The following is a 16,619-nucleotide window of genomic DNA, read 5'->3' as shown; positions in this document are numbered from 1 at the left end:
TATGGCAACAGTCACTCACAATGATCCTTGTTGCTCCCACATGGGCAAGACAGCCATGGTACACGACACTCCTGGAACTCTCTGTAGTCCCCCACCGAAGGCTGCGCCTTTCGCCACAATTGCTAACACAGAACCATGGAGAAATCAGGCACCCAGATCTCAATCAGATGAACCTAGCGATCTGGCTCCTGAGGTCTTAGAGTTCGGATATCTTAACTTGCCTCCCGACTGCATGAACATTATCAAGGAAGCAAGGCATCCCACTACCAGAGCATGCTACGCAGCTAAATGGAAAAGATTTGTATTAATTGTAATAATAACCAAATCAATCCATTGGATGCCTCCATCCAAAACTTAATTTGTTACCTGCTTCATCTTCAAAGATGTAACCTAGCATACTCATCAAAAAGGCTACACCGTGCTGCTATAGCAGCATATCTTTAAAACAGACAACATGTCTCCCTGTTTAGAATACCACCTATCAAAGCTTTTATGGAAGGACCTAAAATAATTATCCCTCCAAAGCATCCACCTTCTCCAGTCTGGACTCATGGGACCTCCCTACGAACCACTTCATTCATTCATTCATTCATGTGAACTACAATTCTTAACATGGAAGGTGGCTTTTTTAATTGCCATTACCTCCCTCAGGCGAGTGAGCTACAGGCACTAACCATTCAGGAACCTTTCATGCAAATACACCACAATAAAGTAGTACTCCGTACGAACCCTAAATTTATGCCAAAAGTTATCTCCACTTTTCACATTAATCAGTCCATAGAATTGCCAGTTTTCTTTCCAAACCCGCAACCAGTAGCTGAAAGAGCTCTATACACACTAGACGTTAAAAGAGCTCTGCTATAATATGTTGACAGAACAAAATCATTCAGAAAGACAAAGCAACTATTTGTTGCCTTTTCAGCACAACATAAGGTTAATCCCATTTCCAAGACACGAATAGCCAGATGGATCGTTAAATGCATTCAAATATGCTATCAAAAAGCAAAGCACACTTTAACAGTTCCCCCAAGAGCACACTCGACGCGCAAAATGGGGGCATCCATGGCTTTCCTAGGAAATATTCCCTTAGAAGACATATGTAGGGTAGCTACATGGTCTACCATACACACTTTCACTAAACACTACTGTGTTGACGTGCAAGCTAAGCAACAAGCTGCTGTAGGCCAGGCCGTCCTTAAAACTCTTTTTCAAACCACTGCAGCTGGTACAGGTAACCACCGCTAGAGGAGAAACTGCTATACAGTCTATGCGAAGATATGAATTCAGCAGCCCACATGCCTCGAACGGAAAATGCTACTTACCAGTATGCATCTGTTCTTGGCATGTAGGGCTGCTGACATTCATATCGCCCACCCTCCTCCCCAGTGCCTGTCACAGCTGCAGGGTTACCTTCTACACATACATTTACATGGTCATCTCTTACTGTTCTATACTCCATCTTTGCCACAATGGCGAAAAACAATCTGAAGATGGAGAAGATGCCTATGCGCACTGTAGTCCAGGGGAGGAGTCACCTATCTCGTGATACTTCGAAGACTCTTCCAAGACAACAAGGTGCAAACATCCGGACCCAACACTAGGCGGCGATCTATGCTAAGATATTAATGTCAGCAGCCCTACATGCCAAGAACAGATGCATACTGGTAAGTAGCATTTTCCAACCCAATAATGGAATAACCAATTAGTACATTAATTGAACATAGGGAGCACTTGCACGGTGGCACTGATTAGCAGTGGCACATTGCCCAAAACATAAATCCAGCAAAACCATATCAAAACAGAGGAGTCAATCCGTCAAAATGGAAGGGAGACTCACGCCAATGATGCTAGGTCTAACACGTGTCCCCTCCAGCTGAAATGTGGGGAGAACTACCCTTCCCCTTGGGAGTTCTCTTCACTAAGGCAGAAAAATCTGGACAGACCATCAGCGTTGGCGTGTTCTGTACCAGGGCGGTGTTCTACCGTAAAGTCCATACCCTGTAGGGAATTGAACCACCTCAACAACTTTGGGTTCTCACCCCTCATCTGCATCAGCCATCTGAGGGGCCTGTGGTCGGTCTGAACCAGGAAGTGAGTCCTAAACAAGTATGGTCTCAACTTCTTCAGTGCCCACACCACAGCAAATGCCTCACGCTCAATTGCACTCCTCCTCTGTTCCCGTGGAAGTAACCTCCTACTGATGAAGGCTACAGGTTGGTCTAGGCCCTCTTCATTAATCTCTGATAGAACAGCCCCACACTATGCTCTGAAGAGTCTGTCTGTACAATGAATTCTTTTGAGAAGTTGGGCACCTGAAGCACGGGTGCTGTGCACATGGCAGTCTTCAGGGCGTTTAAAGCCTTCTGAGAGGTGTCAGTCCAGTTCACTTTCTTGGGCTGCTTCCTGGAAGTCAGCTCAGTCAAGGGTGCAACAATGTTGCCATACCCCTTAACAAACCTCCTGTAGTACCCCTTGAGTCCTAAAAAGGCTCTCACCTGTGTCTGAGTCTTAGGGGGTTCCCATGCCAGGATGGTATAAATCTTGGGATGTAGGGGCGCCACCTGTCCGCTTCCTACCTGGTGACCCAAGTACAATACGGAGCCCTACCCGATCTGGCACTTACTTGCTTTGATCGTGAGGCCTGCCTTCCGTAGTGCCATCAACACTTCCCAGAGATGCTGGAAGTGTTCCTCCCAACTGGCGCTGAACACTGCAGTGTCATCCAGGTAGGCGGCACTGAAATCTTCCAGCCCAGCCACCACCTGGTTGACCAACCTCTGAAAGGTGGCAGGTGCATTCTTCATCCCTAAGGGCATAACCCGGAATTGGTAGTGCCCATCTGATGTGGAGAATGCTGACCTCTCCTTAGCCCCATCAGTCAAGACGATCTGCCAGTACCCAGACGTCAAATCAAACGTGCTGAGGTACCATGCAGCCCCTAACCGATCTACGAGCTCATCAGCTCTGAGGATGGGGTGTGTATCAGTCCTGGTGACTGAATTGAGCCCTCTGTAGTCCACACAGAACCGGAGTTTGGGTGTGGCACCCGGCGAGGCAGCCTTTGGGAACAAGACCACTGGGCTGGCCCAAGGACTGTCTGAGGACTCAATGACCCCTAAAGCAAACATCTTGGAGATTTCCTCCTTAATGTAAGCCCTAACCTTGTCAGTCACTCTGTAAGCCACAAGGCTTGACAGGAGGACTGTCGCCAGGGTCCACATCATGGACGCACCACTCTGTGACACCAGGAACCAAGGAAAATAGATCAGAGAATTGCCCCAACAGCTGGCGACAATATTGCTGCTGATCAGGGGTCAGTGTGGCAGAGAGGCTGACACCATCCACTGACCCATCTTGCTCTGTACCAGACAGGAGGTTAGGAAGAGGCTCGGTCTCCTCCTCCATTCCATCATCTGTCACTAGGAGCATGCCCAATTCGGACCTTTCTAAGTGGGGCGTCAGGCGGTTCACATGCAGGTCCCGCAAGGGGTTCCTGGGAGGCTGCAAGTTCACCAGATAGGGGATATCACTCTTGCGCTCCACCACCTTATATGGACCGGTCCACCTGTCCTGGAGCGCACAAGGCTCCACAGGGGCCATGACCTGAACTTTTTGTCCAAGCTGAAGCTCAATCAGAGTGGCATTCTGATCGTACCACCACTTAATTTCCTCCTGGCTGGCTTCCAGGTTTGCCTGAGCAAGATCTCTGAAACGCCGAGTCTAGTTCCTGAAGGCCAGCATGTAGCTATATACATCCTGGGGAGGTTTCCTGGGAGATTGCTCCCAGCCTTCCTTGACCAAACTCAAAGGTCCTCTTACCAGGTGACCATACAAAAGCTCAAAGGGGCTGAACCCTAGAGACTTTTGTGGCACCTCAAGGTAGGCAAACAGAAGGCATGGCAAGAGGACGTCCCACTTATGCCTCATTGGTTCCTCAAGACCCATGATCATGCCTTTGAGGGTCCGGTTGAATCTCTCAACCAGCACATTTCCTTGTGGGTGGTAAGGAGTGGTGAACTTGTAGGTAACTCTACACTCCTTCCACAGAGATTTCATAAAATTAGATATGAAGTTTGTACCTTGGTCAGACACAACCTCTCTGGGGAACCCCACACGGGAGAAAATCCCCATCAGTGGACGTCCCACCACGGGGGCCGTCACTGTCCTGAGCGAAATGGTTTCCGGGTACCGGGTAGCATGGTCCACTAAGACCAGGATAAACCTGTTGCCCCTGGCTGTCTTGGGGTCCAGTGGCCCCACAATGTCAATCCCCACTTGTTCAAAGGGGGTACTGACTACAGGGAAAGGTTTGAGAGGGGCCTTGTGCCTCCTTCCACTTTTCCCACTTGCCTGGCAAGTTTGACAGGTCCTACAATGAGTATCTGAACTCTTCCGCATCTGGGGCCAATAAAAGTGGGAGACACGCCTTTCAAAGGTCTTGTTCTTCCCCAGATGACCAGCTACAGGAACATCATGAGCCAAACCCAGTAGGAATTCTCTGAAGCGCTGGGGTACCACCAGCACATGGGCTGACCCAGGCTCAGCAACCTTAGGCTTGCTATACAGGAGACCATTCTCCCAGTAGATCCATTGTGATCCAGACTGATCACCTGCTGCCTGGTTTGTGGCCTGTTGCCTCAAACCTACAAGAGAAGGGCACTTCTGCTGCTCTTCAAAAAATTCCCTCCTGCTGTCAATGGGTCAGCTCAGGCAGGTTCCCCAGTTCAGAAACTTGCTCCCCTGTAGGTTCCAGGGCATCCCCCTCAAGGTCTGCCTCCTCCTGGGCCGTGGGAACAATGGGGGCTGGTTTCTCGTGCCCCCTACCTCTTCTCTTTAAGGCAGGTCCCTGGGCCATACTTTCAAGCTCCAGGGTCTCTTGAACACCCTTAGCTGCCATAGACCGAGTGGTCACACATGCCCACTCAGGCAGACCCAACATCTCTTAATGCGCCTTCCTCTCCACCTTAGCCCAAGGGGAGCTTTCTAAATCATTGCCTAACAGACAATCAACAGGCATGGCTGGCCTCACAGCTACTTGAAGAGTACCAGAGACCCCCGCCCCACACTCAAAGGGAACTTGAGCCACCTTGCAATGGCTCTCTGTGTTGTCATCGGCAACAACTGGGAAGAATGCATGCAGGGCTACCTGCTCTTCAGAGACCAAGTGACACTTGTCAGCTGTCACACTTGCTCCTGTGTCTCTGAGAGCCTCCACTCTATGGCCATTGATGGTCACCCACTGCCTGTATTTCTTAGTGTTAGCAGGCAGCTGAGTTTTAGGGACCATCTCCAAGTCTCCTAATGAGACAAGGGACAGTTCGGCGGGACCTCACCCACCTTGGGCACCCATCTAATCTCCACCCAGGTCTATACTGGCCATCTGACGGGGTGATGCACGGGGTGGCACATACTGTCCTTTCTGAGAACACTGGGGATCATACCAATGGTGTCCCACCTGCTTACACTGAAAGCCGGTAAGGGGCCCCCTCTGAACAGGTTTGCCTATCGGGGGTCCTGACTTCTTTTCAGGGGGAGGCTGAAAACCCTTACCCTCGTTCCTTTGGGAATTACTTTGGGGACCTTTTTGGAACTCTCTCTGTTTACCCTTGTCCCCCCCACTCTTATGCTGGGGACCATGCCCACCTTTTGCGTTGTCTCCCACAAGACCCTTGTGGACCCTGGTACTGACCCAGCGGTCCGCCTCTTCAGCAAGCTTTCTAGGATTAGTCAACTTGCTATCAATAAGGTGCTGGCGTAGCCCTGGAAAACAATTAGCAGACAAGTGCTCCCTGGCAATCAAATCATAGAGAGCTTGAAAATTATCAACATTGCTACCCCTCACCCAACCATCCATAGCTCTGCAAAAGAAAGACACATATTCTACCCAAGTGGTTCCCTCCAGTTTCTTACAATTCCTGAACCTTTGTCTATAGAGCTCTGGAGTTAACCCATACCTTGTCATCAGTGCTTCCTTCATGTGGGCATAAGACATTCTATGAGTACTGGGCAAGTCTAACAAAGTATCCCTACCTTCAGTTAAAAAGCGGCCCCACAACCCCGTTCCCCAATCCTTCTCAGGGACCCGGTGGGCCAACATTGCTATCTCATAGGCTGCAAACCACTGCCCAATATCTTCACCTTTCTGAAAATCTTTGATGACATCCTTGGGAATATGTACCCTGCCTTCTGAAGGCACAGATGGTGCGCTGCCACCAGAGGAATTGATCTCTAAGCCCTTGGCCTTGATCTCTAACTCCCTCAACATTCTCTCATGCTCCATTCTCATTCTCTCCCTTTCCAAGGACAACTTATTATTCTCTGTTTCCCTCTGACTCCCCATTTAGCCAACTCCAGCTTCAGTCCCAATTTCTCTCCCTATCTTCCAGTTGTCTGGGTGACAGGTCTTTGGAAGAGATGCTGCTGCCAGGTGGGGTTCTGGCCCATCAATTTGCCCATCTGAACCACCAACATGCTCCACCACAAAATCAGGGACATTTCTAGCTTCTACCCAGGCCCTCAGCGCCTTTTGGTAGTCTTCCTTTTTAGAAATGCCAGGTGTAGCAACTTTCAATTTCCTGCAGAGATACTTGAGCTGTTTCACATTGTAGGTTTCCAACCTCTCTTCCTCAAAATCAAGATCTATAGATGCAACAGATGCTGGTTTACTCATGGTAGTAACAATTGGGAGTTTGCAGGAAAAACTAACAGTCCAAGGAAAAAGGATTCTAAAAAAAGTATGTGGTCACGTTTGGTCTGCACTCACTAGTAGTGTACACCAATCACTGTCTATGAAACACAAATGCAAAGTCCAAATCCCACCGCTGCCACCAATGTTAGATCTGGGCTTCCTTGGTTCTTCTCCTTGGCAGAAAGGTTTCTTGTTCCAGAAGTGATCTAATTTCTTGGGATCATGGTCCCAATATTTATACTCCAAAATCCTTTGTTCTCTGAAGGCAGAGAGGCCTCTGCCTAGTCCAAACCAGTTCCTGAGCACTTTGTTTACATGACTCTCTTCTTCCTTTCACTGTGCAGGGCAGAGACATCAGCCGCCCCTCAGGAGGTGGAGCCAGCAGAGGGGAGGGAAGATGCAGCTCTGGAGTACTCTGTTGACATGATTCTTTCTCTCCTTTCACAGTGCAGGGCAGAGACATCAGACAAGCCACAGGGGGTGGAGCCAGCATTGTAGAGGGAAGGCCCAGCCCTATTCAGGTCCCAGGTGCAACTCCTCCCTCCCATCTAGATGCAGATCTCTCTATTCACCACTGGGCTGCCACAGCCTGTCTCCTGGAACCCCCCAGCCCTGTCACTCACAAACCCAGACAAGGAATACACAACCCAGAAGAGGCAGGCTCAAATGGTTAGGCAAGTACATACCTAGTTTCTAAAAGTAGTATTTGAAAACACAGAATATTAAAATAAACTTTACTAAAAGATGTATTTTATTATTCTGAGTTCAGGCATACTAAATTCGAATTTCGACCATGTTCCCTGAGTCAGTTAGGATTATAAGCATGTAATAATCTAACTGCCCATTCTGGCCTATGAGAACAGGTAGCCTTCAATAGTGAAAAACGAAAATGGCTGAAATTCACTATTTGAACATGCTACACACATCAGAGCATGTCCTACCTTATACTTACAATGTCTAATATGAAGCAAAGGGAAGGTTTAGGGACTGGCAAGTGGATGCACTTGGCCAAGTCGACATGGCAGTGTTAGACTGTACACAGGCCTTGCAATGGCAGGCCTGAGACACACTTTACAAGCTGCTTCTGTGGGTGGCACAACCAATGCTGCAAGCCCACCAGCAGCATTTGATTTACAAGCTCTGGGCACACATGGTGCACTATACTAGTGGCTGACAGATAAATCAAATAACCCAATCATGGAACAACCAATTAGTACATTAATTTAACATAGGGAGCACTTGCACTGTGGCACTGATTAGCAGTGGCACAGTGCCCAAAGCATAAATCCAGCAAAAACATATCAAAACAGAGGAGGCAATCAGTCAAAATGGAAGGGAGACTCATGCCAATGACGCTAGGTCTAACAGTAACGATATATCTGTAAGAAACATTAGTTAGATTCCTTACCGCCCCACCCATCCTCCCCGTTCTGCGAACCGATATCTAATAATAATAATCCACATTTGTATAGCGCACAATCACCCGTTAGGGTCTCTAGGCGCTGGGGGCCGTCAGGAAGATTAAGCAAGCTGTTGCCCAGAGTCGCATGGTGCTGGGCTAACCTGCCGCCGGAGCTGGGGATCGAACCTTGATCCCCAGATTCCAGCGTCAGTCGCCCTGGCCGCGGCGCTTCAGGGCACTAGTTTAATGGCACCAGTGTCGGTTTCTTGCATGGCTCTGCGTTCCTGGCGCGGAAAGCTATGTACAGAACTGACGTCAGCGCGCGAGGGCAGCATCTAAGTACTCCAGCGACGTTACCCCGGCGACGGACGCGGAACCGCCGACGACGCCTACCGACGCGCAGGGGTACTGCTGCCGAAAACTTTCCAGATACAGTCTGACACCTGGGGATATTCTAAGGTAAGTAATCTAACACTAACTAATGTTTCTTACAGATATATCGTTACCGAAGGTAAGTAACTTGTGCGTCAGCAGAGTGGGAGGGGAGATAGAACTGTTTATGTCAGTTGAAACAGCCTGACAGTTGCATTCTAAGACAGGTACATTCTAGCAGCTACAGGCCTTTCTGACCTCATACATTGCTCTGGCTCAGTTCTGAAGGAGTCAACTACAGTTGATGACTCAAGCAGAATAGAAAGGCAGGCAGCAGTGAAGACAGCAGAATCACATGGCTTAATGGATGCCACAACTAAAATGGCTCCAGCTTATGCTAATGGCAATTTCTGCGATTTCCACAGATAGCCCTTTTAGCATTAGCTGAAGACATTGCTATGCAGTAGAAGGAGCATGGGAGTTATGTCCAAATAAAAACATTATCTTGATAGACCTTCTAGTATTCTTTTTTATGAGGGCTTGAATACCAATTATATGTTTGGTGGGGGGCGGAGTAGTATTTATCAAAATGAGCACAAAATATTTGTCTTGCAGAAAAAAGTGTATCCTAAATACAAATATTAAAACAAATACACTTATTGTCACAAAACAATCTTTGTTTTGGGGGACCATGATGACCAAACGGGGCCATGGGAATTAAGACAAGGAGCCGCAAAGGGCTGCTCCTCCTCAAAAATGTAACGACAAAGGGGTACATTGCTAACAAAAAAAGTACTTGGGAAATTGAAACCACTGTTCAACCAGCCAGAGGGGAGTCTTCTCCCTGTGTCCGTCTAAGCCTCACAGGCAGGCTCTTACCGTTCATCAAGTGTTCACTTCTCCCAAGCTGCAAAAGTTGCAACCCAGAAAAACAATCGTGGCCCAAGCTTAGGGAAACGTTTTTCTTTCAGGATAGGGGAATCACCCTCCATGGCAATTACTCTCAACGATCCTGTCCAGTGTCTCAGGCAGTGCACCAGTATTCTTCACTCTAATCTAACAGGCACCAGAGACGCAGCACCTGTACCCTAAACTCAAGTCCTTCCCTAACTCCTGTGTTGCTCCGCTGGCGCACTGCTCTTTCGTCGGGCCGTAGATTGTACCCAGTGTGCCCAGGCACCTCCTTATCAACTAACAAAGGTGAGACTTGCTTTCACTTGGAGACCGGAACTCAGTGGCCTGATGCACAGATCTGAAGAAATCCTTGTTTCGGGGGGTCACCTCAGGCAAAACCTCTTTGCTCTTGTTATCGGTCTGTGCCTCTCTCAGCTGGGCATCAAAACAACTGGAATAAAGCGAAGGATCAGCTTTCTGTCCTGATTTGTGACCCCGTTATTCACCCAAGATTTATCCGACAGTGGTAGGGGTACACGCTTCTTCTGGTCTTTCACCTTCACCTCTGTCCTAGTTGCCAGCAAGACCTGTGCTGGTTTACTTCACCTCATCTCCAAGCTGGATTTGATTACCGGGCCCCTCTGGTAATGGTTGTAGGGCAGCAGATATCTGTTAGTGAACAGAACAGAAATCTTTAGATACAACATACAAATAGTCAATCAAAAGAGGATATTCAATTTAAAAAACGCCCCTATATTATTTTTCTGAAGAACCTAAAAAAAAAGGAATTTCAAAAGAACTATTCTTTTAGCAAACTTCAACTTATAATTCATCACGATACAGCTTCAACTTTGTGAACCTTCACTATTGTGCAAAACTGCAGACACCTCTAAAATTATTGTCCTTGCATAGGAACAACCATGTTTTGCATTTGATGACCATGCTCTTATATTATAGGTGTAGCGGGAAACTCTAAAACTATGAATCTAACAGGGATTCATATTACACAAATAACTGATCAATTAAACAAAACCCAGTAGATACATGAATTTTCCAGGAGAACTTGTTTGTGGCAGACAAGAAAACATGCAAAATAATATTTTGTTCTTAAAAATGTGTGCTAAGGGTGTATGGGCTTCTTTCCTAGCATTGTGAACCATATGGATCATACTTTTCATGATCTGGGCCATGTGATATCATATTCAGGGGAGAAACCTATTCACCAGCTCTAGCAAGGGCTGTCAGCTCAATTATATGGACTAACTAATGAGGGGCTTGTGATGCCTCTGCGACTTATGTAGTGTTGTAATAACATCAACAATAATGGTGTCGCCACCTGGGAATTTGGAACAAAAACCCCCAACATATAGTTCCCCTTAAAGGTCAAAAAAGGGAACATCAGTCTGTTCTACCCATCCTTTCATCCTGATCCAATTTCATCAGTTTACAGACAGGATGGGCAGTAACATGGTGTATTTATTTATTAATTTTGTTAATTCTAACAAATTGTTCAAACAGTATTACTTAATAGCTAATTAGACGTGCACTGGTGAGGTTATTTGTCTCTATTTATTTAAGAACATATTCACAGCATCCTTGTAATGAATGACTAAAGCGAGCCCTACCAATTGTCTCATGGTTGTTCATAGACAGCTTAGACAGGCCTGAGAAAGAGAGAGAGAGAGAACACAACAAACAAAAGCCCCCAAAAAATACAGTGTTACTTAATTGTGCTTACCCTTAATTTGCCCAGGAGCTACCCCCCTTCGACAGTAGGTTACCTAAGCAGGTGACCTCCTGTTGACAATATTTACCCCTTTTCGCAGCTGGGCACAAACAGACTTGTAGGAGGAAAATAGCTAGGGGAATCCATATCAAGGAGGCCATGCCCAATACTATTTGACTGTGCTACTTTGTAAATTTTAGTGTACAAGCACATTGAGCAAAAAAAAACCATGAATCCAATAATCAACTCCCAATTCTTATAGTTATTGTACTGTCTAACATGATGGCGCATGAATGCAAACTTAATTTCATTGCCTCCTTATCTTAGCCCTGGCACATTAATCTTAAGTTAAAAACATTATTTCTGTATGCATTGCAGAGCTGTTCTGTGCACATTGCCCACAGACGCTGCTGCCCCTTGATAATGGTATTTAATAGGATAAACCCCACCCTGCATATCTCCTACACTTGTATTATTTCTCAAGAAGACAGTGATATCCTCATCTGCTACTAACCTAATATGCAATATTTCCTTTAGTTAATGTTACCTAAAACAGATCTGTGGTGTCCAATCTTGTTCCAGGAAGGCTTAATCAAGGCCATCAGTTCATTGAAACAACTTAAGTAAATTCTTCCATTTCTTAAATGTAGTTAAATTACTAATGACGATATCCTAAATATTATTAACATGAATTGAGAATGAAAAATTTCCTAGTAACCATGACGGAAAGTTTCAATTCTATTAAGGACGTGGAGGTGAGGATTATGCTGTAACTTCCTTTATTCCTACAGCCAGCAGTATTCAACTCAAACAGTTAAATAAAAACTAGCACTCCCAAGGTGCTCTGGGTAGTCCATAATGTCCACCAATCAGCATGCTCCATCACCCCCGAAGGCGTGTGCCTCCTGGGTCACCTCCTCTTTCGAGACTTCGGCCAGAACCAATTCTCAACTTGTCACTCGTTCTTGGCTCCATCAGATCCTGAAAGAAAGAACCAGAGGCCCATGACTCTGTTCTCCAGCCCAAAGATAACCAATAAGCCGTAAACAATAGAAGCAGGATGACCCAAAGCATGCGTCTTAACCACTTGGCTGCTAAGGGGTTTTCCCCTCCTGTGCTGCATATTTATGAATCCCATTATACATGACGAGTTGACCTTGTCATGAGCACAGCTCCAGTGTGCCTCATGACGAGTTCACCTTGTCATTAGCATGCAAGTGGTTAATCAAAACAATATTAAAGAATACTTATACCATACGAGGCCTTGCTCACCCAAAAGAAGGCAAAGTTATGAAACCGAACGCGGGTGGGAACAGGAGTTCGTTAGAGCCCTGCGTGGGAATAATCCTTGCCTCCGCGTCCTTAACAGAATTGAAACTTTCCGTCATGGGTACTAGGACATTTTTCATTCTATGTCAGGACCAGAGGCGAGGATTATGCTCGTTCAAAGCTTATCCACCCCCAGCGAGGCCATATCCACAACTGGTTCAAAATAGAACCTCTTAAACATCGAGTCCGATGAACAGCCTGCTGCATTCAGGATATCGTCCAACCTGGCACCCAGGGAGAAGGCCTTTGATGCCATGGCTCCTCGCACAGAATGGGCACCAAACTGCAAGACATTTATGCCCGTTTCCTGCATCACCCATCTGATCCAACGTGCTATCGTTGGTGGTGTAACCGCCTTGAAGGGCTTATGCAATGAAATCCGCAATTGACGTTCGCCCAGCGGGCGAGTCTCTTCAGTCATGTTTTCGTATTCCTTAAGACGTCTGACCACACAGACCTTAGGAGAGTGATCGAAAGATGGATAAGAGATGATCCTAGAATCCGATTTTGTCCTCCTGACAATATGGAAAGTAACTCCATGAGAAGTGTACACTCTACCCGAAATGTCCAGGGCTCGAATATCTGAGACCCTGTGACACGAAACCAGGCATAAAAGCATCGCTAATTTTGCTGACAACTCTTTCCTAGACAGGTATCTATTGGCTTGCCAAGACTAAAACAGACGAAGGACCTTGTTAACGTCCCACAAAGAAGAGTACCTGGGTTCCAGAGGGAGCGTCAAGCGAACACCCCTCAGTGACTTGCAAACCATCGGGTGTTCTCCCATGGGTTAGCCCTGAACCGGCATATGCCCGCAGAAATTGCTGAACGATAAAGAGTTAATCGTTCTATAAGCAAGGACTTGCGACGCTAGGGACGCTAAGAAATTGAGGATAGCTACCACTTCGCATTCCATGGGATCTTGGTTGTTCCAAACACACCACCCGACCCATCGAGCCCGGGCCGATTTATATCGCTTGTTGGTGCTGTCTGCCCATGCCGCCCCAAATAGCTTTTGAGCATTTTGCGATAATCCGCCGACTCTCCAAGGATGCCTGAAATCTGCCATGCCACAAGGGGCATCCTCCCTTACTGGAGAAGGGTGTGAGGGAGACCTTGGAGATCCTTCAGAAGAAAAGGATCTCGGGGTAGTAGAATTAGAAATCCCCAAAAAGTTCCAGAAGAACTGGAAACCACACTTGAGACTTCCAATACGGGGTAATCAAGACCACCTTCGCTCGCTGCCTACGAACCTGAGTCGCATGATCATCGCGAATGGGGGAAAAGCATAGCCCACGTCCGCAACCAATACTGCAGGAAAGCATCCATGGCCGTTGCTAGAGGATCCGGCTTCCAACTGTAAAACTTTGGCAGTTGGTGGTCCAACCTGGACACAAATAGATCCACTGAAAACGGACCCCACGTGTCGTCGAGGCGCTGAAAAACCTCTGGTTGGAGCTGTCACAGGCTCATATGAAATGAAATGAAATACCAGTATTTGTAAAACGCACAGCTACCTCCGAATTGGTGTCCTGGCGCTGGGGAGCCTCAGGAAGATTAAGCGAGCTATTGCCCAGAGTCACATGGTGCTGGACTAACCTGCCGGCGGCGGGGATCGAACCGTGAACCCCGTAGTCCAGAGTCAGGCTCCCTGGCCGCTGTGCCACACCTCTTCCGTCCAGCTCCTGGCACACCGGTCCGCCACCACATTTTCGACTCCCGGAAGGTACTCCGCCGACACTCGGATATTGTGGGACAGGCAAAATGTCCACAGATCATTGGCCAGGTCTGCTAGTGCTTTGGATTTTGTCCCCCCAGGTGGTTGATGTAACGCACCGCCGATACATTGTCCATTTTTAACAGGATGTTGCACAAGACCTTGTCCATTGCCCAACAGCGAATGGCGAAAGAGCCGGGCATCAATTCCAGGCAATTGATATGCAACCGGCTTTCCATGGTGGACCACTTTCCTCCTGTAGATGAGTCCTCAACGAGCCCCCCAACTCAGCTTGCTGGCGTCGGACTCTATGACCAAATCCGGATTGCAACCAAAGATGGCCCTGCCATTCCAGGCTTCCATATGGGCGAGCCACCATCTCATGTCTCTGCGCACCTCCTCCGTGAGTGGGACTTGGTCTGAGTACTGAAGCCCTCTGCGGAGGTGCGATGCTTTGAGGCGCTGAAGAGCTCTGTAATGGAGTGGCCCCGGTAAAATCACCTGAATGGACGAGGACAAGAGGCCCACCACCCTCGTTATCTGCCGAAGCGAAGTGGAGGGACAGGCCAGAGTGCGCCGGAACTCCCTGCGGATCTTGACGATCTTCCTTGGGGGGAGGCTCAGGTTCCGAGCCACCAAATCGGTGGTACACCATAGGAAGGTCACCTGTCTTGGAGGGACCAGAGGGGATTTCTTGTCATTGATGACAAACTCCAGATGCTGCAACAACTCTGTAGTTTATTTGAGACGATCGGCCAACCGCTCTGGGCACTGTTCCAGCAACAAAATTTCATCCAAGTACGATGAGGCGCAGACCTCTCCCTCATAGCGTTTCCACTACCGGCTTGAGAACTTTTGTGAAGCGCCAAGGTGCTGACGAAAGACCGAAGGGAAGTGTCGCAAACTCGTTGGACCAGAAGGGATTTCTTGTCGTTGATGACAAACTCCAGATGCTGCAACAACTCTGTAGTTTCTTTGAGACGATCGGCCAACCGCTCTGGGCACTGTTCCAGCAACACAATTTCATCCAAGTAGACGATGAGGCGCAGACCTCTCCCTCATAGCGTTTCCACTACCGGGCTTGAGAACTTTTGTGAAGCGCCACGGTGCTGACGAAAGACCGAAGGGAAGTGTCACAAACCCGTAGACCTGATCTCTCCACATAAACTGCAGGAAGCGTCTGTGGGGGGAAAAAAAATAGGCACCGTCAGGTACGCGTCCTTCAGATCCAAGAGTACCATCCAATTCCCGGGTTGCAAAAGGTCGCACAAAAGATGGATCCCCTCCATCTTGAAGTGGCGGTAAACCAACCACTGGTTGAACTCCTTGAGGTTTATGACGGGGCATTGACCGCCACCCGTCTTGTACACCACAAAGATGTTGCTGAGAAAACCCAGTGGATGCAGGGGGGCAGGGACTATCGCTCCTTTCCGCAAGAGGTCTGCCACCTCCTTGTCTATGAGAGCGGCCTTGTCTTGTGCGAAAAGCAGCGTCCGGGGTCGAGTGTCTTACGCAGGAGTTCCGTAAAACTCTACCTACGGTCTGCAACACCCAGGCGTCTGAGGTAATGGTCTTCCAATTGCTCTCGAAAAGAGCCAGCCTGCCCCCACCCTGAATTGTGACAGAGGACAGGCACTCACCTGAACCAGCCACTTGCTGGCCCCGGCCTCTGCCACTTCGGCCTCTGAAACCACGGCGGGACTGGAAGAACTCTTGCCGTCCTGGATCTGCGGTTGTCTTTCCGCCTCTCTGAGGGAATTGCGTGTAAAACTTGCCAGCCGAGCAGCCCCTGCCATGGCTGGCGCTGACAAAAACACACGGGTGGAACACCTTCTTGATTGAAGTCTGCGTCTTGTCCAGAGATGTAAATGTAGAGACGAATTTCGTCAATTCCTTTATAAAAGGATCTCCGAACAGGCCACCACCTGCGATCGTGCCCACCTCCGAAGAGGCTAACTCACCTAGCTTGGGATCCACTTTGAGCAAGAAGGAGCGGCACCTCTCCTAAGAAAACTAGTGCCCTTTGAATTCAATTAGAGATGCGTTCAGGGGACAAGGCAGATCCCGAAGCCTTGGCCTCCTCGGTCAATTCCAGAATCTTCATGAGGGGGCCGGTCAAGTCCAGGAGCTTGTCCTGGCAGTTCTTCAAGGACCTGTCAATACCCTTTTTGGGGTCTCTAATGTAATTCTGAAGGAAAGTCGCCATCTTCTGGTCGACCTCTGAAGTTGTGGCCACCTTGCCCGGCAAGGCCTGTTGGAGGCACTCAGCCATAAGGCAGGCCCTAATCTCCTTATCAAGAGGTTTGCGGAGCCGACTCGCCACAAACGCAGACACCTTTGGCGAGGGAAGCCAGGCAGATGAGCGGGGATGCACTAAGTCCTCAGGGACCAACGTGTCCGCAGGTCCTTCAGGTTGAGCAGAAGGCTCTGATGGGAGAGCGTTGGGATACCAGAAGGTGGACGGGCCCGCCTCGACCAGGGAGTCCCCCTC

General features: G+C 48.3%; 1 protein-coding gene across 50 annotated transcripts in view; it reads left to right on the top strand.

Moving 5' to 3' along the window:
- NFIX (nuclear factor I X) overlaps window positions 1-16,619 on the top strand; it is a 5,476,577-nt gene that overhangs the window by 2,461,057 nt on the left and 2,998,901 nt on the right. The window lies entirely within an intron of this gene.

Source organism: Lissotriton helveticus, chromosome 1_1, assembly GCF_964261635.1.
Source record: "Lissotriton helveticus chromosome 1_1, aLisHel1.1, whole genome shotgun sequence".
Lineage (NCBI taxonomy): Eukaryota > Metazoa > Chordata > Amphibia > Caudata > Salamandridae > Lissotriton > Lissotriton helveticus.
The sequence above is the reverse complement of the archived record's forward strand: the minus strand, read 5'-3'. Positions and strand labels throughout refer to the sequence as shown.